The sequence below is a fragment of the Rutidosis leptorrhynchoides genome, chromosome 3, assembly GCF_046630445.1.
Source record: "Rutidosis leptorrhynchoides isolate AG116_Rl617_1_P2 chromosome 3, CSIRO_AGI_Rlap_v1, whole genome shotgun sequence".
Classification (NCBI taxonomy): domain Eukaryota; kingdom Viridiplantae; phylum Streptophyta; class Magnoliopsida; order Asterales; family Asteraceae; genus Rutidosis; species Rutidosis leptorrhynchoides.
Window position 1 is genome coordinate 234,301,565 of NC_092335.1, and position 27,923 is coordinate 234,329,487.

A 27,923-nucleotide genomic window follows, 5' to 3' on the forward strand; every position below is an offset into this window, starting at 1 on the left:
TCTGACAACTGAAACCTGGTACAGCATTTAATACGATTTAAGGTTTTAATTTAATTATTATTATTATTATTATTATTAATTAACCTAATTAGGGTTTAAGTTTAATATTAATTAGTTTTAGTTTAATTAAATTTGTATTTTTAAGTATTAATTAGTTTTATTATTATAAAATTAATACTTTTATAAAATAATAATATAAAAATAATATTTTTATAAAAATTGTATTTTTACAACTTTAAGTTTTATTTTTATATTTTGTATCTTTTTATTCGTAATTGTATAAGTTATCATTCGTAACTAGTTTTAAGATATAGTTTTTGCCGTAGCCATTTTATATTTCTAGATTTCTAGGCTTTGCCGTAAAATTTCTTAAGTGCTTTTTCTTTAGACTAAGATTTAGGTGCTTTAGAATTTTATGACGTCGCTTATCGCCTTAATATTTTATAGATTTTTAGTGACTTTTAAGTTATTGCCGTTTTGAATATAGAATTCCTTTTAAGCTTTAATACCTTTAGACGTAAGTTTTAATTTTTAGTATTTAGTACCTTTTAAGTTTCGACGCGCTACTCTCTTATTAATATTTTTCGATCTTTGTTTTTCGACGTTTATTTTTCGACCTTTTGTTTTCCGACGCACTCTTTTTCCTTCTTATTTCTCGACGCTCTAGTTTTTAGGACATAGAATTTTCTATTTCTTCTCTAAAATTTCTTTAAACTTCGACCAAAAATTATTTTAAGTGGTTAAATTGATAGACATCCAAAATTTTCTGGTTCGTAGTAATAGTTGGATTTGTTAGTGGCGAGTTGTGGGCTTCCGATTTAAAGGGTCCTGGCTACCTGCTACATCTATTGGCTATTCTAAACGTGGGCAAAATCAAAAAACTCTATTAATTTGATAACTTATATAATTTCTATCTTTATAACTAATAGGATATTCAGTGAATGTACCGAGCAAAACGTTCACCACCTTTCATACGTTCACACCTGTAACTCGATCAAGACATCTAGCCAACATTGTCGCCGTTAATTTTTCTTTAGAATCGTCATCTAGTCGACCAAGTACTCCAATTCAAATTTTTGATAATCCATTTTTTGAACCCGACCTCACAATTGAGAATCCGGAGGATATTCAGGGACAATTCAGAGATCCTGAACCACTAATCATTCCTCCTGAACCACAAATCACTCATCCAGAGATTGTCGAGGAAGAAATCATTAAATCAGAATCCTCTAGTGATTCAGATTCAACAAACTCAATCATGGAAAATCTGGAACCTCTAAGTATGGAAGACCGAATGAGAGCTAAATGCACTGGCCAAGGTCATGCAATTACTCAACCAGATATTAAAGCGCCAGATTATGAAATCAAATGACAAATCCTACACAAGGTAACTAATCAATGCCAATTTAGTGGTACGCCGAAGGAAGATTCAAACGAACATCTTCGTACCTTTAATAGGATCTGTACTCTATTTAAAATCCGAGAAGTGGAGGATGAACATATATATCTCATGTTATATCCCTGGACTCTAAAGGGAGAAGCCAAAGATTGGTTAGAATCGTTACCTGAAGGGGCGATTGATACATGAGACGTTTTAGTTGAAAAATTTCTTAAACAATTCTTTCCCGCATCTAAAGCCGTGAGACTTCAAGGAGAAATTGTTACGTTCACGCAAAAGCCAAATGAAACTCTATATGAGGCGTGGACAAGATTTGGAAAATTGTTGAGAGGATGTCCACAGCATGGTTTAGACACTTATCAGATAGTACAAATATTCTACCAAGGATGCGACATTACTACAAGAAAAGACATCGATATAGCAGCTGGTGGTTCCATTATGAAGAAAACCGCAACTGAAGCTTACAAAATTATTGATAACACTGCTTCCCACTCACATGAGTGGCAACAAGAAAAAGATATCGTTAGATCATCTAAAGTAGCTAGAGCCGATTCTAGCCATGACTTTGATTCCATGTCCACAAAAATAGATGCTGTCGAAAGACGAATGGAAAAGATGACCAAAGATATTCACTCAATACGAATTAGTTGTGAGCAGTGTGGAGGAACACATTTGACAAAAGATTGTCTCACTATTGAACAAACAATGGAACAAAGAGAGAATGTTTCATACATGAACCAAAGGCCTGAAAATAATTATCAGAATAATTATCAACCGCCAGGACCAATGTACAATCAAAATCAAAATTATAACCGAAATGTTCCATACAATAACCAACAAGGTCCTAGCAATCAACAAGTATCTAACAATACTTACAACCAGCAAAGACCTATTTTTCAAAATAAACCACCACAAACCGATGATAAAAAGCCAAATTTAGAAGATATGATATCGAAGCTAGTTGAATCTCAAACACAGTTTTTCACATCTCAGAAACAAACGAATGAACAAAATGCTCAAGCATTTAGAAATCAACAAGCTTCTATCCAAAATCTGGAACAAGAAGTAAGTAACCTAGCAAGGTTGATAGGTGAAAGAAAATCGAAAATTCTACCTAGCGATACAAATGCTAACCACCGGAATGAAACATCTAAAGCCATTACCACAAGAAGTGGTATTACACTTAAACCACCGGAAATACCTGTAATTCCAGAGGACTCTATCCCTACTCCACAAGAACCACAATCTGATCAAGAAAAGAAAACAGAACCGGTAGTTGAAAAGGTTAATGAAGATAACACAGTTAAAGCTAAACCTTATGTTAAACCATACCAACCACCACTTCTTTACCCAAGTAAAATGAGAAAAGAAAGACTTGAAGTCGAGCAATCCAAATTCTTGGATATGTTTAAACAAATAAATATCAATCTTCCTTTCATTGATGTGATTTCAGGAATGCCAAGGTATGCTAAATTCTTGAAAGATCTAATCACAAATAGAAAGAAAATGGAAGAACTCTTGGCTGTTACAATGAATGCTAATTTTTCTGCAGTGTTGTTGAATAAGATACCAGAAAAATTATCAGATCCAGGAAGTTTCACAATTCCATGTTTTCTGAGTAGTCTTAGTTCAATAGAAGCATTGGCAGACTTAGGTGCTAGTATAAATCTAATGCCGTATTCACTATACGCTAAACTAGACCTCAGAGAATTAAAACCAACACGAATAAGCATACAACTAGCCGATCGATCAGTAAAATATCCTAGAGGGATAATGGAGAACATGCTAGTTAAAGTTGGTACTTTAGTATTTCCAGTAGATTTTGTTATTCTGGACATGGAAGAAGATTCTCGAGTTCCTCTTATATTAGGAAGTCCATTCTTAAACACGGCTAAAGCAATAATAGACGTGTTCTGTAAGAAATTGACCCTAAGTATACAGGACAAGAGTGTTACTTTTTTTGTTGATGGAGCCATGCAACAACCGCAATCTGCAGATGATACATGTTATTCTATTCAAACTATAGATTCACATGCAGAATTGTTAGAAGAATTCCCAGAATTACAAGGAACAGGAGAATGTTCTTTAGGAGAAGGAACTGAACCAATTGATGAAGCTGAAATATTAGCCGCACTCATGGCTAATGGATATGAACCAACAACAAAAGAAATTCAAATGTTAAAAGAAGAAGACAGATATCGATACAAATCATCGATAGAAGAACCACCAACATTAGAGTTAAAGCCACTTCCAAACCATTTGGAATATGCTTATTTACATGGTGAATCTAAATTACCTGTAATAATATCGTCTTCTCTTACGGAAAATGAAAAATCTCAACTCATTTATGTGCTAAAAGCTCATAAACCAGCTATTGCATGAAAGATTCATGACATTAAAGGAATATGTCCTTCGTATTGCACACATAAAATCCTTATGGAAGAAGGTCATAAAACATATGTGCAACGCCAATGAAGACTAAATCATAATATGCAAGATGTTGTTAAGAAATAAATTATTAAACTGCTAGATGCATGTTTAATTTATCCAATTTCTGATAGTCCATGGGTAAGCCCAGTTCAATGCGTACCTAAGAAGGGTGGCATGACTGTCATCACAAATGAAAAAAAAATGAGCTTATTCCTACTAGGACTGTAACAGGATGGCGAGTTTGTATTGATTATAGAAAATTAAATGACGCCACCAGAAAAGATCACTTTCCCTTACCTTTCATTGATCAAATGTTGAAAAGGTTAGCTGGGAATAGTTACTATTGTTTTCTTGATGGTTTCTCCGGTTACTTTCAAATTCCAATCGCACCCGAGGACCAAGAAAAAACCATGTTCACGTGCCCTTATGGTACTTTTGCTTACAAACGCATGCCATTTGGACTTTGCAACGCCCCTGCAACCTTTCAAAGGTGCATGATGGCGATTTTTCACGACATGATAGAAGAATGCATGAAAGTTTTCATGGATGACTTTTCAGTCTTCGGTGATACTTTTGAAACATGTCTAGTTAATCTTGAACGAATGCTTATTAGATGCGAGCAATCAAATCTAGTTCTTAATTGGGAGAAATGCCATTTCATGGTTAAAGAAGGCATCGTTCTTGGTCATAAAATTTCAAAGGAAGGAATTGAAGTGGATAGAGCTAAAGTAGATGTAATTGCTAAACTTCCACATCCCACCAATGTTAGAGGAGTTAGGAGTTTTCTAGGGCATGCCGGTTTTTACCGACGTTTCATAAAAGATTTTTCTAAAATTGCCACTCCTATGAATAAACTCCTAGAAAAGGATGCTCCATTCATCTTTTTGGATGAATGCATCAAATCTTTTAATATTCATAAAGAAAAACTCACTAATGCGCCGATCATGATAACTCCAAATTGAAATCTACCATTTGAACTCATGTGCGATGCAAGTGAATTTGCAATGGGAGCCGTTTTAGGACAAAGGATTGAAAAACGATTTCAACCTATTTATTTCGCTAGTAAGACGTTACAAGGAGCACAAACGAATTACACAACTACTGAAAAAGAACTCCTTACTATTGTCTTTGCTTTTGATAAATTTCGTTCATATCTCTTTCTAGCAAAAACGGTGGTCTATACCTACCATTCTGCTCTTAGATACCTATTTTCAAAACAAGATGCTAAACCACGATTAATCCGTTGGATCTTACTCTTACAAGAGTTCGATATTGAAATCTGAGATAAAAAGGGAGCAGAAAATCTCGCCGCTAATCATCTTTCTCGTCTTGAAAATCCTGAATTAGAAGTTTTAAATGAATTGGCTATACAAGATAACTTTCCTGACGAATATCTTTTGAAGATCGATTATAATGAAATTTCATGGTTTGTAGACTATGCAAACTACTTAGTATGTGGATTCCTTGAAAAAAGGTTATCGTACCAAAAATGAAAGAAATTCTTTAGTGATATAAAACACTATTTTTGGGAAGATCCACATTTGTTTAAAAGTTGTCCCGATGGAATAATACGCCGATGTGTATTCGGGGATGAAGCTAGTCAAATCTTAAACCATTGTCACACAGGACCAACAGGAGGGCATTATGGGCCTCAACTTACAGCAAGAAAAGTCTATGACGCTGGATTTTATTGGCCTACAATTTTCAAAGACGCACACCTTCTCTGTAAATCCTGTGATGCTTGTCAAAGGGCCGGAAAAATAAGTCAACGTGATGAAATGCCACAAAATGTCATTCAAGTATGTGAAGTATTTGACGTTTGGGGTATTGACTTTATGGGTCCATTTCCAAAATCTCATAATAATCTCTATATTCTCGTTGCCAATGATTATGTATCTAAATGGGCGAAAGCACAAGCTCTCCCAACTAACGATGCACGAGTTGTAGTCAACTTCTTAAAATGCCTTTTTGCTAGGTTCGGAACACCGAAAGCTTTAATAAGTGATAGGGGTACTCATTTTTGTAATAATCAACTTGAGAAAGTTCTCAAAAGATATGGAGTAACTCCTAAAATCTCAACCGCTTATCATCCACAAACAAGTGGACAAGTTGAAAATACCAACCGAGCATTAAAACGTATTCTAGAGAAAACCATAGGATCGAATCCGAAGGAATGGTCCATGAAATTGGAGGATGCACTCTGGGCTTTTAGAACAGCCTACAAAACTCCAATTGGAACCACAACTTTTAAACTCGTTTACGGAAAAGCATGTCACCTTCCAGTAGAAATTGAGTACAAAGTATTTTGGGCTTTTAAGACATGTAATCTTGATTTACATGAAGCCGGACGTCTACGGTTAAGTCAACTAAATGATTTAGAAGAATTAAGACATGAAGCATACGAAAATTCGTTAATATATAAGGAAAGAACGAAGAAATGGCATGATAAAAGAATCAGAAGTTCAAAAGAATTTAAGGAAGGAGACAGAGTTCTTCTTTTCAATTCACGATTCAAGCTATTTCCTGGAAAATTGAAATCAAGATGTTCTGGACCATTCATAGTCAAAAGAGTTTTCCCATACGGAACAGTAGAATTAATAAATTCAAATGGGATTGAATTTAAAGTTAATGGTCACAGAGTTAAACATTATATAGATAATCCAATGGAAGTTGAAGATGAAGTTAATCACAATTTCGACACCACAACTAACTAAGTGTGGGAAGATTCGAATCTTTTTAGGGTAATATGTATTTCTGTTAGAGTTAGATATTCTCTTTTTGTGTAGTTTCCGAGAATGGAATCCGAATGGTCTTTCCCTAGCAGACCCTAAAGAACTAGTCTTCTCCCTCCATTCTGAATTTTTATTTTTATTTTTAGGTTTTACGAGATGAAGAATTCCTTTGATCTGAACCATGGTCTACTACTACACGCTATGATTACTAAACGTAATAATAACATCTTTCCGAGTGAACTGGTATCATTCATAAGAGGCAAAATTGACGAAGTGAGGAAAGAACTCAGGAAAGATCATCATAAGATACATTTTGGTAAAGGAAAATCAAAATCCGCAACAAAAAGAAGAGCACGACACCTTGAAAGATGTCATAAATGAAGAAAATGGTCACACGAAGGTAAATGTTCAAACAATCAAACATATTCAAATACCGAATTTGTTACTCTATGCAGAGAAGGACCGTTCATATGTTTAGAAGAAAAGAATCAAGGTTACGCTTATGTAGCTATGGAAAACCAAATCACACGACTCTCCTATGAGTCGGCTAAAGCAGGTCTCTGAGAATTCTTTCTCATAGGTAAGTATGTACAGTTTTTATTTTATTTTATTACTTTTAACCTTTTGATAATAAACGCTGAATCGTTCGCTATAAAGTATTAAATTGATATTCAATAAAATTAGGTATGCAAAACCGAAATTATTGATATCATACAAAAATTTATTACATTACTGCGAAATTTACCGTTTATTCTTAAGGTATAAATATCTTTAATCAATCAATCTAAAATATTTCCGAAATTCGTCAGGAGTAAAACTAGGTAATATAGCCGAAATTACTTTACCCAAAAGAGGGGCGTATATTTTTGATAATATTTAATTGATTAAAGTGGGATAAAAGACCAAAAATATTTTTAATTTTATTTTTACATTGTTTTAAAATTAATATATAAATATTAAATTATTATTGTAAATCTTTTTAAAATTAATATATTTAAGCTTTTAATTAATCTTTTCAATATAAGTTTGTAAAATTAATGTATAAAAATATTAATAATATTAATATGAATTTTTAATTTTATGCATTTTAAATTTAAGTTTGGTGTGAATTTAAAAATAAAAATTTACTTTATTTCATTAAGTTCAAAATTTGATATTTAAAATTCTTCGTGAGTTGAAGACTAGGTCGTTGAACCGAAATTGCTTTACCCAAGGGAGGGACGAGAACTTTTATTATCATTATTTTTAATCTTATTGATTTAAAGTATGCCAAAAACATTTAAAAAACCCAAAAATCTTTGCTTTTAAAACAAACGCTTTAAAATGACACATTTTAAAATTTTGTCGAGGGACGGACTAGGTAAACGTACCGAAACAACCTCGTCCTAAATAAAAAGGAAAACAATTTTTTAAAATTTATTAATCTTTGTTTTATTAGTTAAAGGTTTTTATAAAAAAATAAAAAAAATAAAAGGTAAATCCGCACTCGCGGAGCTGGAAAGGGACCCACATCCGCACTCGCAGAGTTGTGAAGTTCCATAAAAAAATAAAACTGGTCGAACAGACCAGTTTGCACACACCCACATCCAATTTTCTGCGAAAAAACCCACAAAAACGCTCTCAAATTCGAAATTTTTCACCGTAAATCATCAAATTTTTTGCTAAAATCATGTTGAGAAGGATCCTACCAAGAAGTTACTCAAGGAGATCGGTAATTTCTATATCTAAACACTCTTTAATTCGGATTTTTAGTGTTCTTGAATAAATTTATACCTAATTTGATTTTGATGATTTCTAGTTTAATTATGCTTAAATTGTTTGTGTATTATGCTTGTATAACCTAGATTGATGCTATTTAACATGATTAGAAGCCTTAAACTTCAAATTTTGAGTAATATAGGGTTTGTGTTCTTGAGCAAAATTGGGGCTTTTTGATATAAACGGGTTATGGCCAAATTTTATTGTTAATTTATACTAAATTGAGTAGTGTAACATGTTTATGTTGCTAAATGATCAAAACTTTGATTCTAAACATGATTTTTAAGTATTAAAGTGGACTTTTTGAGTCAAAAATGTATGAACTCGATTTAATTAATATGAATGCCATTTGAAACTTGTTTAGTTGCTAGTAATTATTATTTTGACATGTTATTTGAGATAAAATCTAAAGAACATTGTATACATTTTCATATATGTTTATTTGTAAAAGTGTAGAATTGTTAATATTGTGAAAATGCATATAAAAGTTTAATATGGATTAAACATGTCATTATGATTGTTTTGATTTATGATTCTGATAACACTAATGCATATTTGGATGCACAAAAATTATGTTTAATGTGTTTTGCAGACTGAAAGGGGTGAATCTTCATCCGCATCTCAGGCTCACAATGCTCCTCCTGAGAATGCAGTAGAACAGGAGATTAACGACCAATATAGACAAAATCTATCGCATCAATTCATTTCATATTTAAATATAGAATTGACAGATTTACACCCTAATTTAAGGTTTGACCGACATTGGATAGATTATCCAAAATATCAGAGGAATTTGCACACCCTTCAGTCTAATGTTGTTGAAGTACCCAGGGTAATAGATTGGGAACCGTTAGAAATAGTGGGATTGGCCGATCCAATCAGAGAATTACTTACACAAAGGTAGGGTAATTCTACTTTTAATGATTGGGAACGTTTGTTCAATATACGTAGGCGTGTATATAGAGAATGGTGTGTAGAATTATTATGTAGTGTTGAAATAAATGTTCGGGTAGCTACCTTAACCGATCAGAGTTTTATTAGATTTTTATTAGGAGGTGTGATGCGCCATATGTCTCTACTAGACATGGCTCAGGCTTTATGTATATATACGCCTGAGGAACTAATATCTACTGATTGTCAAAGGTTGATAGTTAATGGTAGGAGGGTTGATGAAAATTTTGATATGAATGGAATATGGAGTAGAATGACTAGACATAACCGATTTCGTGGGGGAAATAACTCTTATACTGATATTGATAGAGCTGAGCTAAGAGTAATTCATAGGTTCTTAGCAAACTCGATTACACAGCGAGGTAGGAACAAAGAGAAAGTAAATGAGAATGATTTATTTTATCTCATGTGTATTCAAGACCCACAAAGTGCTGTGAGTATACCTTATTGTGTGGGTTATTATTTATCGGCTATGGTTAGGAGTATACGGCCTAATAGTATAATAGGAGGTGGTATCTTTATTACTTTAATTGCTGAGTATCTCGGTGTCGATAGAAGTCAGGGGGGATTAATAATTGTAGCACCAGAACCCCGTGATACAATTAGTTTGAAAGTATATCATGGTGCTAATGTTTTAAAGAAACGACATAACGCTGCAGCACCATATGATGGCCATCATCCACAGGTCAAAAGAGATCAGCAGCAAGGTAATGCGGGAGGGGGGAATCAGATGACAGAAATGCAAATTTTTATGGCTCAACATGAGTATGAAATGGCTAGACAACGAGCATTTCAAGATTGGCAGTATCATCAAAACCAAATCATAAGTCATTGTGCACACATAAATACAAACTACATTCCTACTCCAATGCCCTTATTTCCTCCCTGGACTATACAGACCCGACCACCGTACCCTACATATGACCCAGCTCAAGCATTCTACAGCACATACGGCTATGAATGGAATCTCTACTGGCACCATCCTCATCAACCCTAATTTTCTTTTATGCCAATTTTTATTTATTTGGTAACTTGTAATTTTATACTTTTAATATTTCTTTTGATACTATAATAGTTTTTATAATTTTCTAACTTTTATTATTAGATTTTTAATAATTATTGAATGTGGGGTGATATACCCAACTTCAAAAATATGTACATATATGTTTGTAGTTTATCTCTTGTACAAAACATGGTAAAATAGCGCATTTTCAAAGACTGTCATTAAGTTCAGCAAAAGCAACTAACTTTGACGACAAGATGCAAAATATATGTGAAATAACAACTGCAGGAATGAACAAATGATGTGCACCATTTATCATTCAACACAAACAACAATATGTTTGGAAACTTTGGTAAAATTTAATCATTTTTCTACGCTAATCACCCTCAATAATTTAAATTGTTACTGATTTCTTGCAAATGAGGGCATTGCAAGTTCTTAAGTGTGGGAAGGGGTTAAATTCTTTCAGATTTTTAAAAATTTTAAATTTAAACACTTGGTTACCATTAAAAATACTAGTAACGCAGTAGTTGTATTAGAATCTAGTGCTCTCTGATAATAAAGAACAGCCATAGTCTTATATACTGACTACCCAATTCTAGTAAAATTTTTCAAAATTTTCAACTAAATGAACTCAAAATCATGTTTATACATATTTATGAACGATAAAACTAGGTGTTAACACTGAAATTATTGTTACCTCGGAAAGGACATAAATTGAGAAAAAACTCAAAACGGTTGAATTCATTTAAAATGGAATAGAGGAAAAATAAAAAGGCAAAGAAAGGAAAATAAAAGCCAAGTGTGGGAAAAATTTATCAAGTTATTTAGAACATATATCACGTATTTTTTTATAAATAATTGAAGATACTTTTGTTTTGGACAATATTAATCAGTTTTACCCAGTTTATTGTAATATAAATAGAATTTAAAAGGAAGTAAAGTCTTCCGAGAAAAAGACACGCGCTTCTTGATTTAGGTCAGGAAGTTGTCGTCCAGACCAGTTGTAGAGTCTACGAAAAATCTTGAAAAGTTTTCTCGAAAATTAGCTGAAAATCCACGGACCTCAGCATCAAATAGGGTCGCCAAGTGGTCAAACTTATCCTAACCATGAGAGGATCTGTCTCGTACAATGGGGGGGGGGCACCATGCAAATTAGCTTATAAGACTAATGAATCAGATCCCCAGAAAGGATAATCTCCTTAAAGATCAAAAATCAGCTTTTAAGACTGATATTACTCAATCCTTGAGATTGACCATAAAGATTGAGAATTACAAACTCATGGAATTCGATGATATCTAAACTCGAGCTTGAACGAGAAAATATTTTGATCAAAATTATAAACCGATTTGTTTTCTGAAAACCCATTTTTAATGCGTTCATTACCATTGAACGTAAAATCCTAGGAATTCACCTGGAATTCATTAGGTCACCTGAACCAAATCGGGTGTCAACCGTAAGAACGGTGGTTGCATAGCATGGTCAATGACAGGACCTTGTGCCAGACCAAAAAACTATAGGGTGATCTTTACTATTGCTCCTACCAAGGATAGTAATTGCATCCGACACGATATAGACCATAATCAAAAGCATGTCACGGGACATTGCCTTAACAGTTGCTTGTTCAATGCTTTCCTTTACAATCGGACGGTAGTTTACCAAAAGGTAATATACAGAGCAAGTATACTGGACGTGTTGCTTTCCCAATACAAGGTTAGCAAGTGGGTGACACAAAATCGCAAGTTTTGAGCTAAAATTTTCAAATCTGAAACCCACAAAACCCACAAAAATATTTTGCAAACACCGGTGAAGGGTTATTCCGGAAAACTTATCTAGGGTAAAAACTAGATTGAATTTTCAAAAGATCAAATGTTTTCATAAAGATCCAATTTTCTAACGGATCTAAATTTTCATAGTCATATGGGACTGTAAACCACAACGTTACTATCATTGTTCATACCGCCGTATAGAAATCACTGATGTACAAAGTGTGAAGAATAAAGAAGTGATTCTTGTAAAGCAATATTTCAAGTTCTATATTGCTTGAGGACAAGCAACGCTCAAGTGTGGGAATATTTGATAATGCTAAAAACGAACATATATTTCATAGCATTATCCCTCAAGAAAGACAAGCTTTTAGTTTCAGTTGTTCTATTTACAAGTGATATTCGTTTAAATATTAATGGGTGAAGATAAAAGACAGATTCGACGAATTGAAGACGCAAATGACCAAAAATGCTAAAAAGTACAAAGTACAATCCAAGTGGTTCAAATTATTGATGAGAAACGTCTAAAAATTACAATAGTATAAGCCGTGAAACACAAAGTACAATATATTAAATCGTACGAAAAGGCGTTCGAAAATCCGGAACCGAGACATGAACCAACTTTCAGCGCTCGACGCAATGGACCAAAAATTACAAGTCAACTATGCACAAGAATAAAATATAATATATAATTAATTATATATATATTATTATACATTATAATTATACACAGCCCACGTTTTGGATTTAATCTATGAGCTGGATTCCAGACCTCCGCACTCGCAGAGCTGTGATGAAGAAAACCTCCGCACTCGCGGAGCTTAACAGTGAAACGTGGGCCTATAAAAGGCCACGCATTATGATCGATTCATTACCCCTTTTCTTTCTTTTCTATATACGTAAATATATATATATATATATATATAATATATATATATATATATATATATATATTTTATAATATTAATTTTAATTTAAGTTTAATAATAAGGTTATAGTGGCGAATGTTGTAAGTTTGTAAGTCGAAATTCTGTCTACGTAACACTACGCGATTAATACTCATTGTAAGTTATGTTCAACCTTTCTAAATTAATGTCTCGTAGCTAAGTTATTATTATGCTTATTTAAATCGAAGTAATCGTGATGTTGGGCTAAATATTAAAGACGAGGTAATTGGGCTTTGTACCATAATTGGGGTTTGGATAAAAGATCGACACTTGTGGAAATTGGACTATGGGCTATTAATGGACTTTATATTTGTTTAACTGAATGATAGTTCGTTAATTTAATATAGAGATTTACAATTTGACGTATATATAAATAACCATTTACACTCGAACGGATACGATGGGCAGGATATTTATAAATACTAATAATCGTTCATTTTACCGGACACGGGGATGGATTAATAGTCAATGGACTCGTTGAAACATGTGTGGATTACATTCAAGGGTAATTGGTGTAATTGTTAACAAAGTATTGTAACCTTGGATTACACGCAGTCGATAACCTGGTGTATTCATTAAACAAAGTATTAAGACCTTGTTACAGTTCGAATCCCCAATTAGTTGGAATATTTAACTTCGGGTATAAGGATAATTTGACGAGGACACTCGCACTTTATATTTATGACTGATGGACAAAAACCAGATGGACATATCAAATAATCCAGGACAAAGGACAATTAACCCATGGTAATAAATTAAAATCAACACGTCAAATATCATGATTACGGAAGTTTAAATAAGCATAATTCCTTTATTTTATATCTTATCGCATTTTTAATTATCGTACTTTTTAATTATCGCACTTTTAATTTATTATCATTTTATTTATCGCACTTTAATTATCGTTATTTATTTTACGCTTTAAATTAAGCTATATTTATTTTTAATATTTTACATTAGGTTTTAACTGCGACTTAAGACATAAAATCGACAAACCGGTCATTAAACGGTAAAAACCCCCCTTTTATAATAATAATAATAATACTATATATATATATATATATATATATATATATATATATATATATATATATATATATATATATATATATATATATTTACAATTATAGGTTAAAATAAATATAGCCTTAAACTTGGCTAGCTCCCTGCGGAACGAATCGGACTTACTAAAAACTACACTACTGTACGATTAGGTACACTCCCTATAGTGTTGTAGCAAGGTTTAGGTATATCCACTCTAATAATAAATAAATAACTTATGTAAAATTGTATCGTATTTAATAGTATTTCGCAATAAAAATATAACTATTTCGTACCCCTCTGCTTTAACATCTAACTCTCCGGTATGGTGTACCGTGAATAACTCCTATGTGAGATGATGATCTCAACAGGATGGTTAAACGTCGACCCACCATCATCGGGCTAGCCGCATTGGTTTCTCATAAAGGTTGTTAGGTTTTATGTTCAGTGAGGGTTAGCTATAACCGTTAAGAATAGCTTAGAAGCTGTCGAGATTCCAGTGACAGGGTTACTTACTATGTGATGAAGGTATGACGATCTTGAGAATATTCTTAAGTATGTGAATATATGTGTGTATCCTACCTTATAATGAGGGTTTGATGCCCTATTTATAGCTGAACACCTTTGTTCTATAATGTCACGTAATAGGACTAAGGGAACATGTGATGTTCTAAATCAGGCTATAAAATTTATGAACAAGTAAATACCAATTTCAATTAATCACACAACTACAGGAAAGTGTACCCGATCATGTAATAGTATAGAATTGATAATTTCAAGTGTCGTTCCTAGGGATAGGAACTATCAATTTATCCTAATGATTAAGAACATGCAACTTCTATATTATTAAAAAAACAGGAAATCAGGTGGGTTATCGTTTAGCAACTGAAATGTCCGAGATAAAGATTTAAATAAAAATACTTTAAAACAAAAACAAGTGAATATTTTAGGGCAAACTAACAGATTCAAACAAATATGATTGCTTAGGCACTATTCACAAACATATGTTGGAATTTTAGATAATATAAACAATTTCATATCGTGTGTATGATCAACAATTTATTCATGCATTACAGACGCAACTGCAATTATTAGCATGCAACTGTGTCACTCAATCTTATACTAAACAATGCAATAGATCGTCCATACACTTTGAATTACTTTTCAACTAAATAACCTAGAACATGGCGTTGTACAGTCACATTCAACAATAATTGTACTAACTAGTCATCGCAACAATTCACACCTTCTATTGTAACAACCCAACCCATTAACCAACCAAAACGCACCATAAAAAAAAAAAAATTCAAACACGCCTGCTCAGACTGGGTGCGCGGCGCGCAACTCAGTCTGTGCGCGGCGCGCACACTGCCGGACAGCTTCTGTCCATAATGTGCATTTTTCGTTTAAAGATCTCACGCTTCTCGGCGCTTTTAGACGTAACGCTTTTTATAATATAATATAATATGTAAAACTAACACGATTCAATCATAAAACGAGTTTTACAATGCGGGGCCCACATATGCCCAAAATACCCTTAAGTTCAAAAATAAAAGTTTCGACCACAAAAGTTTAATTTCCAAACGTCACTTAGAGCATACCCAATCTTGGGCGAACTTCCAAAAGCTAAAACCCCATAGAGCCCACTAATCTAAGCGAATACCTTTGCCCTTATCCAAGCCGGAGCCTAAAAAGGTAAACAACGAGAGGGTAAGCTAAAGCTTAGTAAGTAGAATAAATACATACATGCATATACAATTTACCTACTCGCATCCACAACATCACATACCACATAATATCGCATGTCATCTCATAACAAAAGCTAGTATCATCAAAACGTACAACTAGCAACCTCATTAGCATCATAATCATAATAATAATGAAATGCGAAACAACAACAAATATACAAACCATGGTTAACCAATATCGCAAGGGAATGCCTCGCAAACGAGTCATCGGTGTTCATAACAACCGTTAGCGCCCAAATCGGCTATGGTATGCTAACCCCGAGGTGTCCCCAAAACGGCTATGGTATCACCTCCAATTTGTACGAAAAATGGCTATCGTAATATTTAATCATCGTATGAGTATAGAAGAGCCTATACTCACACATTGTGCACAAAATGGCTATGTGTACAATTATTAAATATGGACAAAACGGCGATGCCTCACATCTTACGATCACAAAACGGCTATGTGACACCGAAAATACGGGCAAATAAACCATATATATACATACATATATATTCCACTCACCTTATCGTCTTGGCGAGATTTCCAACACTTGTAACTTCAAAGCAAGTCACCTAATACAATTTATTCCCAATTAAATCACATAAGAAGTTGGATTATGCACCAACTAACCTCACTAGTGCATTTATGACCCAAGAGGGTATTTATGACTCATTTGCGCTAGAATCACCCAACCGAGGTTCAACTCCCCAACTTAATCACTAAAGGCTAGTGATTAACTAACCATTTAAGACTCTTTAGAACCGTTTATTACTTGAAACCCTAGGTTGGTCATTCATGAGTCCTCATGACTCAATGTTACCCAAAAACCCCCAGAAATCACCCACAATGGGTTTTGTGTTCATCATTAACCCAAACCTAACCCTTAATCAAATCATACCAAGGAAATCAAGATTAGGACTTACCACCACAATCAAAACATAGCTAGTGATGAGTTGAACAACTTTATAACTCGAGCTAAGACCTGAAACTAGCTTCTTCTACCTTTGCTTGAGGTTTCTCACACTAGAAATCTCTCTCTCTCTAAAATTGATGTGGAAGAGATGAAGTAGTTGAAAGTGGAGTAATGACACCCCAAGATCTGATCTAGTGGCCTTAAACTCGTCCCCAAGTGAATTGACCAAAAAGACCTTCAAAAATATCCAATTAAAAGAAACAGGAACTGCCAGCTAGAAAGGGTGCGCGGCGCGCTCCCTTACATGTGCGCGGCGCGCACAATGGTCTGGAAGGATTCTGATCACAGTTTAATTGCACACTGTTTCCCACACTTCAAGTATCTTATTTACACTTATGTAAAATACATATTAGGGTGTTACAACTCTCCCCCACTTGAATTGGAGCGCGTCCTAGCGATCCAAGCCGCATGAGAAGAGGGAAGATATACCAACACAAATTCTTCGGGTTCCCATGTAAACTCGGAACCCTTACTACGACGCCATTCAACTTTAAAGGTTCTTACTTCCTTATTTCTCAACATTTTAACCTTTTCATCGAGTATAGCAATCTGCTCTTCAACATACTCTAATTTGTTGTTTAGCTCGATCTCGTCTAATGGCATCCATGAGGAATCATCCGCAAGACACTTACGGAGATGGGAAACATGAAATGTATTATGGATCATCACAAGCTCTTCAGGTAATTCCAAATGATACGCAACTTCACCAACACGAGCCAAAACTTTAAATGGTCCAATAAACCGAGGAGCTAACTTTCCCCGTTTTCGGAATCAAATAATACCCTTCCATGGTGAAACCTTAAGCATCACCATGTCACCTTCTTGGAACTCACTCAATCGTCTACGTTTATCGGCATATGACTTTTGCCTATCTTGAGCCGCTTTCAAATGAGTCCGAATCATCTCGATCTTGTTATTAGTCTCTAAAACCAAGTCAGTACTCCCAACTTCCCTTTGTCCCACTTCACCCCAACAAATCGGAGTTCGACATCTATGCCCATATAGCATCTCATAAGGTGGCATTTCAATACTAGTATGATAACTATTGTTGTACGAGAATTCCACCAAAGGCAAGTGTTCATCCCAACTACCACCGAAGTCGATAATACACGCCCGTAACATATCCTCCAATGTTTGATTCGTATGTTCGATTTGACCGTCCGTTTGAGGATGGTGCGCCGTACTCATATTCACCCTCGTATCCATATCTTCATTAAACTTTTTCCAAAATCGAGAAGTAAAACGCGTGTCCCGATCTGAAATGATAGATGCGGGAATGCCATGTCTCGATATCACCTCTTTAATGAACATTTTCGCAAGTGCCTCCGAAGTAATTTCCTCTTTAATAGGAAGGAACAAGGCACTTTTCGTGAATCTATCAACGATCACCCAAATAGTATCAAATTGGGTTCTTGCCGTTTTTGGCAACTTTGTAATAAAGTCCATGGTAATATGCTCCCACTTCCACATCGGGATTTCTAACGGTTGCAACTTACCATACGGCTTTTAATGTTTGGCTTTTACTTGCAAACACGTGACGCATTGCTCAACATACTTAACAACATCACGTTTCATGTCCGACCACCAATACTCTTTTCTCAAATCGAGGTACATCTTCGTCGCACCTGGATGAATGGAGTACTTAGACTTGTGCGCTTCATCGAGAAGCACCTTTTGAAAGTCCCCCATCTTTGGCACCCACACTCTATTTTGAAAGGACAATAACCCGTGAGGGCCTAATTGAAAAGACTCCGTTTACCCCACAATTCGCTCTTCATGTTTGTTATTAACAAAAGCTTCAATTTGGGTCTCACCAAGCTTTACAAGAAAATCCTTAGTAATTGTCTTGCGTAACGATCCTACTCGTATCGCCGGATGTTGACTCTTTAGACTCAACGCGTCCGCGACCACATTCGCCTTACCCGGATGATAAAGTATCTCACAATCATAATCCTTTACCACATCCATCCATCTACGTTGATGATAATTCAAATCCCTTTGATCAAAAAGGTGTTTCAAACTCTTGTGATCCGAATAAACGTGCACTTGACACCATACAAGTAGTGGCGCCAAATTTTCAAGGCATGAACCACCGCCGTCAATTCAAGATCATGAGTCGGGTATCTCTTTTCATGTTCCTTCAATTGTTGAGAGGCGTAGGCGATGACTTTACCCTGTTGCATTAGAACACACCCGAGCCCATTTAATGATGCATCACAATACACCATCAAATCTTGTACACCTTCCGGTAACACCAAGATCGGAGCTTGACACAATTTTTTTTTAACAATTGAAAAGCAATTTCTTGCTCGTTCTCCCAATTAAATTTCACGTTCTTCCTCGTCAACTTTGTCAATGGAGAAGCAATTTTAGAAAAGTGTTGGATAAACTGACGATAAAAACCGTCCAATCCGAGAAAACTTCGGACTTCTGTAGGCGTAGTCAGTTGTTCCCAACTCTTCACCGTCTCTATCTTTGCCGGTTCTACTGGAATGCCTTCTTTATTCATAATGTGGCCAAGGAATTGCACTTCCCTTAGCCAAAATTTGCACTTTGAGAATTTAGCATACAACTTCTCCTTTCGCAACATTTTCAATACTTCACTCAAATGACGTTCATGTTCTTGCATACCTTTCGAGTAGACAAGAATATCGTCAATGAACACAATTACCGACTTGTCCAACATAGGTTGGCACACTCGGTTCATAAGATACATAAATGCCTTCGGTGCATTCGTAAGACCGAAAGGCATAACTACAAATTCAAAATGCCCGTAACGAGTTAGAAAAGCTGTCTTCTCAATATCTTTTTCACGGACCCGCATTTGGTGATAGCCGGACCGTAAGTCAATTTTTGAGAAATACGTCGCACCTTGGAGTTGGTCAAAAAAATCGTCAATCCGAGGCAATGGATAACGATTCTTGATCGTCACTTTGTTCAACTCTCAATAATCGATGCACATCCGCATACTACCATCCTTCTTTTTCACGAATAAAACCGGAGCGCCCCATGGCGAAGCACTCAGTCGGATAAAACCCTTTTCAAGTAACTCTTGGGTTTGATTCAACAATTCTTGCATCTCTGTTGGTGCTAAACGATAAGGAGTTTTAGCAATGGGGGTAGCCCCCGGAACCAACTCGATGCGAAATTCAACTTATCTTTCCGCCGGAACCCCCGGTAAATCGTCCGGAAAAACGTCTCCAAATTCACTAACAACCGGAATTTCACAAATGGATGGTGGCTCTTTACGAGTATCAACCACATGGGCAACAAAAGCCATGACACCACTAACAAGGAAACGACGTGCCCGTGCATAAGTGCATAACGGCACAAGTCTTCTACGTTTCTCGCCATGCATAATTAACTCTCCCCCACTTGGGGTCTTCACATGAATGAACTTTTCATGGCATGCAATATCGGCTCTATAACGATCGAGCCAATCCATACCAATGACGATATCAAACTCACCAAAAGTCATCGGGATAAGATCGATTTTAAAGGATTCGGTACCAAACACAACATCACAATCTTTACACACATCAACCCCTAGCACCGTCTTACCAATAGCTATTTAGAATTCTACCGGATGACTTAACTTAGCTAGTGGTTTATCAAGCTTAGACACGAATCGAGGAGTCACAAACGATAAATTAGCACCGCTATCAAATAGTATCCTTGCCGGATTAGAATTAACTATGAAAGTACCTTAGACAACTTCGTTGGATTGTTTAGCTTCATCGTTGGTCATCAAATAATTTCTTCCCCTTGCCGTACCCGCCACCTTCTCAAGCTTCTTCACTTGGTCATCTAACAATTCGGGGCATTCCGATTTTCGGTGCCCCGCCTTTTGACAAATAAAACACGTGACCGTCTTACTCAAACAATCGCGGGAGTAATGACCCTTCTTCCCACAACCATAACACGTAGCTACGAAACCAACCGAACCACCCATCTTCACACTTCCGACGATTTCGGACACACCCTTGCTTTTCTTGTTGGAGTAGCTAGATGCTTCAAATTTTCTTTTACTCGCCCCATAACTAACCGGACTTGAAGCTTGGGCTTCAAACCCCTTTGCCACCGCTAAAAGCTTAGCAAAAGTTTTAACATGATCAATACTAATTTTACCCTTCAAATCATCTCTAAGGGTTGCGTGAAAATCTTCCATTAACAATTGATCATTCCCCACATATTCGGGGAAAAAACGCGCCTTAGCGAGAAAGTTAGTTTTGAGAGTATTTAAGTCCAAAGACCCTTGACGCATGTTTCTTAACTCGTTGCGCAACTTAGAAAGATCCGCTTGTGTACGGTACTCGAGGAAAAACTCTTTCTTGAATTCTTCCCAAGACAACCCTACAAAAGCCTCATCACCTACCACAGATATCTTACCATCAAGCCAATCCTTAGCGTTCCCCTCAACAAACTAGTGGAAATCCTTGTCTTCTTTTCGGGTGGGCACTCGCTAGTGCGAAAAAAACCTTCGATATCAGAGATTCAAGCCGTACTTTTCATGGGGTCGGGATCCCCGGAAAAGAGAGGAGGCTTAGTTGCCATGAAGTTCTTGTAGCTAAAAACCATCTCGCTCCTATTTTGAGGTCTAGGAAACCTCCTTTCAACTTCTTCTTTCACGGCATCAGCCATTTGCTCTCGAATCAAATCGACTATATGCTCCGAAACCGACTCTTCGAGTATTTTCTTAACCTTACAAGAGAAAACCGAGACGTAGTTTTCTAGAGCGGCCTCTATTTTGGTAGTCATTTCATCTTCCTCCACATGTGAAGGACCACCATTATTTGTGTCCGTTCCATTTCTCATCTTCATTCTAAAAATTGAAACAAATTAGACATCACATCAAAACAATAAGGATATATACATATGACCGCACGCACAACTCACCTAGCTCAATAGTTGTCGCACGTCCTTGCTTGACCTGACTTGCAACCGTAATAGTGGTCGCGACTCACTATTACGGTCGCATGCCGTGCCATGCTCAAACGTATCACAACCATCTTGCTTCGATGTTCAAGACAATAACGCATGATTAGTAATATCATAACATAGCATAGTTAGCCCACCTATGCATCAAAGAACTAATCAAAACCCATACCGACCCGTAGTCCTACAAGTCCCGCATATAACTCAACAACACAAAAGTCTAAGTCTAGGCGCCTATCTCAAGTCACGTAAATCCTTTAGACCATGCTCTGATACCACTTGTAACAACCCAACCCATTAACCAACCAAAACGCACCATAAAAAAAATTTCAAACAGGCCTGCCCAGACTGGGTGCGCGGCGCGCACACTGTCGGACAGCTTCTGTCCAAAATATGCATTTTTCGTTTAAAGATCTCACTCTTCCCGACACTTTTAGACGTAACGCTTTTTACAACATAATATAATATGTAAAACTAACACGATTCAATCATAAAATGAGTTTTACAATGCGGGGCCCATATATGCCCAAAATACCCTTAAGTTCAAAAATAAAAGTTTCGACCACAAAAGTTTAATTTCCAAACGTCACTTAGAGCATGGTGTTTGGGGTTAAACTACCCAATCTTGGTCAAACTTCCAAAAGCTAAAACCCCCGAGAGCTACTAATCCAAGCGAATACCTTTGCCCTTATCCAAACCGGAGCCTAAAAAGGTAAACAACGAGAGGGTAAGCTAAAGCTTAGTGAGTAGAATAAATATATACATGAATATACAATTTACCTACTCGCATCCACAACATCACATACCACATAATATCGCATGTCATCTCGTAACAAAAGCTAGTATCATCAAAACGTACAACTAGCAACCTCATTAGCATCATAATCATAATAATAATGAAATGCGAAACATCAACAAATATACAAACCATGGTTAACCAATATCGCAAGGGAATGCCTCGCAAATGAGTCATCGGTGTTCATAACAACCGTTAGTGCCCAAATCGACTATGGTATGCTAACCCCGAGGTGTCCCCAAAATGGCTATGGTATCACCCCTAATTTGTATGAAAAACGGCCATCGTAATACTTAATCATCGTATGAGTATAGACGAGCCTATACTCACACATTGTGCACAAAACGGCTATGTGCAGAATTATTAAATGTGGATAAAACGGCTATGCTTCACATCTTACGGTCACAAAACGGCTATGTGACACCGACAGTACGGGCAAATAAACCATATATATACATACATAGAAATTCCACTCACCTTATCGTCTTGGCGAGATTTCCAACACTTGTAACTTCAAAGCAAGTCACCTAATACAATTTATGCCCAATTAAATCACATAAGAAGTTGGATTGTGCACCAACTAACCTCACTAGTGCATTTATGACCCAAGAGGGTATTTATGACTCATTTGCACTAGAATCACCCAACCGAGGTTCAACTCCCCAACTTAATCACTAAAGGCTAGTGATTAACTAACCATTTAAGACTCTTTAGAACCGTTTATTACTTGAAACCCTATGTTGGTCATTCATGAGTCCTCATGACTCAATCTTACCCAAAAACCCCTAAAAATCACCCACAATGGGTTTTGTGTTCATCGTTAACCCAAACCCTAACCCTTAATCAAATCAAACCAAGGAAATCAAGATTAGGACTTACCACCACAATCAAAACGTAGCTAGTGATGAGATAAACAACTTTATAACTCGAGCTAAGACCCGAAACTAGCTTCTTCTACCTTTGCTTGAGCTTTCTCATACTAGAAATCTTTCTCTCTCTCTAAAATTGATGTGGAAGAGATGAAGTAGTTGAAAGTGGAGTAATGACACCCCAAGATCTGATTTAGTAGCCTTAAACTCATCCCTAAGTGAATTGACCAAAAAGCCCTTCAAAAATATCCAATTAAAAGAAACAGGAACTGCCAGCTGGAAAGGGTGCGCGGCGCGCTCCCTTACATGTGCGCGGCGCGCACAATGGTCTGGAAGGATTCAGATCACAGTTTAATTACACACTGTTTCCCACACTTCAAGTATCTTATTTACACTTATGTACAATACATATTAGGGTGTTACATCTAGTTTCTCTAATCAATTAGTCTTTGCTAATTGTCAGATCGTCCATACACTTTGAATTACTTTTCAACTAAATAACCTAGAACATGGTGTTGTACATTCGCAGTCAACAATAATTGCGCTAACTGGTCGTCACAACAATTCACACCTGTTTGTTTCTCTAATCAATCAATCTTTGCTAATTGTCAAATACCATGCATAACCCTGTTTTCACTTTGTTATGAACAATTAAACTTATCCTTTGAGTTTTCAATTCAATATACAAGCATAATCACCAGATATCACAATCAGATAATACTAAAACAAGAGTCAATCTTCACTATGCAATAATTCATCACATAATCAATTCGATTATCATAAAATTAAAATCATCTTAACATAATCAGTACTTGGCCTAAACAAACATATATAAACTTAGCCAACAACCATAATAAGATCAATAAAACACGTGTTCAAAGTAGAATTCATGATAAATATTACAAGAATTAAACCTAAAATAAATATGTTTATGAAATCGAATAGTGTTACTAGCTTCTCCTTGATGATTGCAACGTGTTTCTAAGATCTAAATTGCTCCAAAAACCGCCAAATATCGCCTTGGAACTGATCTAGAATGTAGCCTCTCTCAACATGTGAATGCATCTCCAAAACCCTAAGGTTTATATTTATAGTTTTCAAAAACCGACCTGCACAAGCGCCGCTTCAGAGGTCCAAGCGGTGCCTCCACGACGAAACTTCCATCAAACCCTAACATTAAGAGGCTCTTTACAGGCACTTTCATGAATCCAAGTGGCGCCTTATTTCATAAGTGGAGCTTTGTTCTCATTTTCTAACTTTCGAAGAATAATCTAGGTAGCGATTCATGTCCAAGTGGCACCTTTTTCTAATTCTAGTACCTACTGCCAAGGAAACTGTGGGGCGCTTCACACCAAAGCAGTGCCTCGTATATGATACTCTTCCTCCTGCTTCAGATCATAAGTGACACTTCCAAAAGGAAAGCGAAGCAATCTTCCAGTTTCAAGCAACTCAAATTTCTTCTAACTTCTCACCCAGCTTCTTCCCGTCCAAATACTCCAAGTTCCTTAATTTCTTCATTTTTATCTGAAATCAATTATAAAAGTTCATATAATTGATTCAAATATACACAAAACAACAATGATATTGCCACAAAATGTATATGGAAAACATGTATAAAATGTGCAATATCAAATTCCTCCACAATTGGATTTTCCCTGTCCTCAAGTAAATAAAAACAAAAATAATTTCGAACTAAACTCCCTAGAAAAGATTAGGTCTATCCTTCATCTTTAAATGAAATATTTCTATATCAATTTCATAAGAGCACAAAAGATTATATCTTCTGAAAAACTAAAGACTAACACTAAACTGTTAAAATCACCTAGGTAACGTATCAAAAGAAATATTGATTCGGGTAAACATCCAAGTGGGATATTGGATCATCGTGGCACGGATAAAATTGGTGTAAAACGGTTACGAATTTTGAATCATCACACTTTATAAAATTTAGAAATCTGGCGACCCTCAAATAATAACATTATCATAGACAATATATTGTGAAATCTAAATCGGAATGTCAAGTATGACTAAAATCATGCATATGTTTGTGTTTTTATCCACCTTGGCTTCTTAAGGAGCTAAACTCATAACCTTTTCTACATTAATATTAAGTGCATAAAAGTTTTGTAAACACGATTACGTTAAGACTAAACCAATGAACCTCCTATGTGTAATAAGAAATAACCTATATCACAAGCCATCTGGATAAGAGACTTGCCTAGCAGCGAAAAATGTAAAGTAAACATCGAAGTCTTCAATTCAAACATATCGAAAAGCACAAATGAGAACGATTTGTATGCCTCATTGGGTCCATGCTTATGATGCCCTATGGGAGGGACGATAATTCCACAATCATTGCGCATATAATAATTTTTTTTCATAAAAACTTGTTCTCATGTAGGTGTCTCATAATATCTTCAAATAGCAGCGTTGAGTATATATATAATCTCTGAAGTACATGATGATAATAATGATGATGTAATATGGTGTGATGGATGTAGCAGTGTATATGATGGTGATGTGATAATATCTGGTGGTAGTTTGTGACATAAAATCATATCCGTTCAACCTTTTCCTAGGAAATAGTTAAACTCTGTAAGAGTTGCACCAGTAGCATTTATTATGATTATGTACTTATTACTCATACTAATAAGTAAATCGAAGAATCCAATGTGGAATAGAAAACTACTATGAGTCAAGCTGATCAAAAAGCCACAAACACTATGATATGATAGCCAATTATAATTTAAATTCTACTTTAAACTAATTATTTCTAAGCAAAAATGAGTTGGAATGCGGAATTGGTTTCACTTTGGTTCTTTAAAGGCTAAGGCTTTTCATGGTAACCATTTGAAATGCTAGCACTCTATATATTTGGTTATGTATTCAAACACTAAAAATTTAGCACCCTATTTATTTGGTTATGTATTCAAGTGGTAGCGACCTCCACACTTATGTCATGTTATATCTTTACTAGCATATTATACTACAATCAAACAAAAACCAAGTGTATATACAAATTCATAAAACCCCCTCCACACTTATGTAACAACCCTGCTCTCTCCGTTAATTTTCACTTATGTATTTAGCAGTCATTACTTGAATTTTACTTGATTTATTACTTGAATTCACACTTTGTCCTTAGAAGATATTGGCTTAATATGTGATACATAATCAAGAAAAACATGCTTAGGTTAAGAAGTACATAGAAAATGATACGGGTAGTGAACACCGCGAAAAACGTCTTTAAAGATAATATGGTATTTTTAATAATTATTTTATATAATTGATAAGTTTTAAAAATACTTTTAATTTATTAGAAATTTTATAAATTAAAAGCGCGAAGAATTCGTTTAAACATTCGGTTAACGTTCCGGATTTCGGTTACTGACACTTAGAAACGAACCACAAGATTTAAACTAATATAAATTTGACCCCATGGACTCCTCCATGGAACCCATTTGACCAACCCCTCCCTTAGCCCACTCTCTTTATTTTAATTGTGGCGTTTTTTAGTTTAATAATTCACCTTGCATCTAATTGTGTAGCACAAAACTACCATAACCTCATTTAACAAAAAAAAAAAAGGAACATTGTTAGGACCCCGAAGTTGTATAGTGTTAATGTGAATTAAGCTTTAAATGAAGGTTCCTTAGAAGAGGGCTATATAAGGAACCTAAGTAGTCCTAATTAGATAGCCATTGCATTGTAACTGAGTTCTAGAAGCTGTGGAATGTAATTTTACCGATTCTCTCTCATACTGAGTCTTCTTCCTATATACCGAATCTCACTCTATCTTATCTTTACTCTCAATCTCAACATGATCTGACCTATCATTTGGTATCAGAGCTTCCAGGAAGTGATTCTACATCACTATATCGATCAAGAGATTGTAGATTACAGAATCTGAATACTCTCGATAAAATGAATCAGATTCGGAATTATCGAATTTGATAATCTGACGTTCAGATTCTTGTGATAAGTTCAGCGAAGGTGTATTAGGTCTATTAGAAAGAGTTTCGATCATCATTACAGCTTTTTAACTTCAATTATGGAGAATCAAGTTGATTTTTATAGTTTGTGGCTAAAACTCTCGGTATTGCTTAATTCAAGCTCGATTCTGGTGTTTTGTGAAGATTTAATGATTCAGTTGTGTTCGTGAGGTGTTAAATCACATTTTTGTCGGTTCAATTTCTTCAATTCTTCAAGTTTTGAAGATTTGATCAACACTCGGTATCGTAACTGTCATACCGAATCTGCTTCATTACTGGAAATTCATCTTAAGTGTTGCAGATTGTGGTGTGTTTGTGATTCTATCGCATTCGGTTTGTTCATACGCAGCTAATTGGTGTGGTTTGAGAAAGGATTCTGTTATATTTCTAAGTTTTAGACTTAGACTCGGTATTGTCAACTGCTACAGTTGACATTCGGTATCCTGAATCTTCGGTATCATTGATATTCTGTTTGCTACTAACTTGTTTTCTTGTGCAGCAAGGTTACCGAATCTAATTCAAGGGAATTGGATTGAGTTTACACATATTATTTTACAGAATTTGACTACCGAGTCATTTACCGAATCAGAATCTCG